Source organism: Dinoponera quadriceps, unplaced genomic scaffold (assembly GCF_001313825.1).
Source record: "Dinoponera quadriceps isolate SergipeBrazil2010 unplaced genomic scaffold, ASM131382v1 scaffold676, whole genome shotgun sequence".
Classification (NCBI taxonomy): Eukaryota; Metazoa; Arthropoda; class Insecta; order Hymenoptera; family Formicidae; genus Dinoponera; species Dinoponera quadriceps.
Genome location: NW_014554818.1, coordinates 1,480,924 through 1,483,401, shown reverse-complemented (window position 1 = coordinate 1,483,401; position 2,478 = coordinate 1,480,924).

The window sequence follows — 2,478 nt, the reverse complement described above, 5'->3', positions numbered from 1 at the left end:
AACAATTTAGCAGCTTTTTGCTCGCGGCGGTTGCCGCGTACGTCGGATTCCCTTACGCCACTGCTTCTGTTACGCTAATTCCAATTACACACGTCTACTTTCACTTTCGCTATTTAAGGCTACATAATCGGCGACGTGGTCCACAAAGAATATTGCTAAGGACGAAACAATAATGCGCTTCGCGGACAACGTGCTGCGTTTTTCTCTTTTTCCTCACTCATTCACACGATTGGCGTTTTTATGCGTAGCACTGACCGTTCTGTCTCTCTCTCTCTCTCCCTCTTTTTCTTTCTGCAATACCGTTGATCCCGGTTGATCGGAGGATTACGAGTTGACGATCGTCGCGAAACACTCGCATTTCGCTCGCGTTAACGATCGTCAAAACGGTATCACATTGATTTATGAATGCGACTCTCCTTAGCCTGTTGCTCCTCGCACCCGCGATCCAGATTACGAGACGCGCTATTTTTTCAACGAGTCTGTCGAAATCATTGCTTTGCACACGAATCTGACACACTGTCGTATTTACAAATAATATAACATACCTGCGTGTCAAAATATTTTACACACACACACACATACATGTGTGTACATATATATATAGATACTTGCATGCCCGTTTTATACGTACGATAAAAGAAAAGAAAAACTTGTGCGATCTCTCAGCGTATGTATATCATATATATACATACATACATACATACATATATATATATGTATGTATGTATGTATGTATGTATGTATGTATGTATGTATGTATGTATCATTACCAATCTCCACGGAAGAGAATGAAAAGAGAATGCAACGTGTGAGAACATATTCGCGGCGATACTGACTACTCGTTACGCGCTTCCATCCTTTTGACTTTGTGCCGGATATGAACGTTTGAGTTTCGTAGAAGTTAGACAGATAGATAGATGATAGTTGCGAAGAGATTCTCTCCCTTTCAGTCTCACACTCATCCTTCTCTCTCTCTCTCTCTCACTCTCACTGTCCTATCAGTCGCAGTAAAAATAACGCGTTTCGCGAAGTTACAAATAACGTTACAACTATGGCTTGTCTGTTACGCGCTAATACGACAAATGTAAGTGTACAACACGGTGGCACGCGAAAGAGGCATCCATAGTTGTTTCAACTTTGTAACTTTTTGTCGCTATGTCAACTAAAGGAAACGGAACGGTACGTTTAATTCTACCTGTTTACGTCACGCAGAGGAAGAAAGAAAGACAGAAGGAGAAGGGGGAAAGAGAGAAATTCTGCTAAATCGCCAATATTATGATGGTTGCCTCGTTCGTAACGCTCTATGTACGTACACGTACATCGATACCATACTCATCAAATTACAGTTATGTAGTTGTGGACACGTCGGCATGTAGAGGATATCTGGTTATGTAACGCCCGAAATTCCTATTCTCATCAAGTTCTCAGCGGGTAAAAACAAGGAGCCGTGTGTGCGAAACGTTAATTCGGATCATCCGGACGAAAAGACGACGACGGTATGACCGAATATAAAAGCTGCCGGGTCAAAGCAAAGTCCTGATGATTGCTCGTGGACAGTCATCAAACGCATTCAACTTGAACGCGACACCGGCCATTTTTCAATTGTGCGATCCGTATGTTGCGACGAAAGGATTCACCTGCCGATAAACGAGTGGCGTTGCCCGAAGTCGGTCTCAACGCGATTAATACGCTCGCGGCGAATCCGATGTAAACAGACGTAGCGATACGCGTAGCTACACGTGTGGCTCACGGGATTCCTGTCTCTCTTGAACGCATATGACTCGCTTTACGCACGAGCGAGTATCCAGCGTATATTCTCCGAAAACATTCCGTACTGCGCGCTCGCGTACAGACCGGCTATTTTCCGTCGCGGCCGCGTCACTGCGCGTACAAGAATCCCGTTGTTGTGACGCAACAACGTCGGCTAAAATGATCGGTAATGAAACTCGAGGGGCAGAATGTACTTTGCGGCACCACACACACAGGGTGTTCAAGTAGCGACGACGACGACGAGGAAAGTGGATGCAGTTACAGCGACGCATAAGTATCTCTCTCGCGCTCGTCGGCTATTGTTGTCCCGGAATATTCACCGTGAGAAATGCTCCGCCGTGATTGACTATCGGGTTATGCTCGCATAAAAATTTGTACACATTTCCACGTATCATTATTATGGGGGGAGGGGAAGGGGAGGCATTTCTCCGAAAGCGAGATGCGGTGTTCACGTTCAACGAATTCGGTGCCGGCGATGCGAAAGCAACTGAGCTTGCCCTTGCGTAATGGTCGCTTGAAACGCCGTGTGTGCGACGTACTATCTCGAAATTAAACGCGTGCTAATCAAACGAACAGTTTGAACGTGGCACATTTCCTACGTGGGCTAAGATATACATACAGACGATTGCTATTGCGATAGCGCGCGTGCCTAAGTACAGTAACTAAAATAACTCGACGCGTACAATATATATATATATATATATGTAT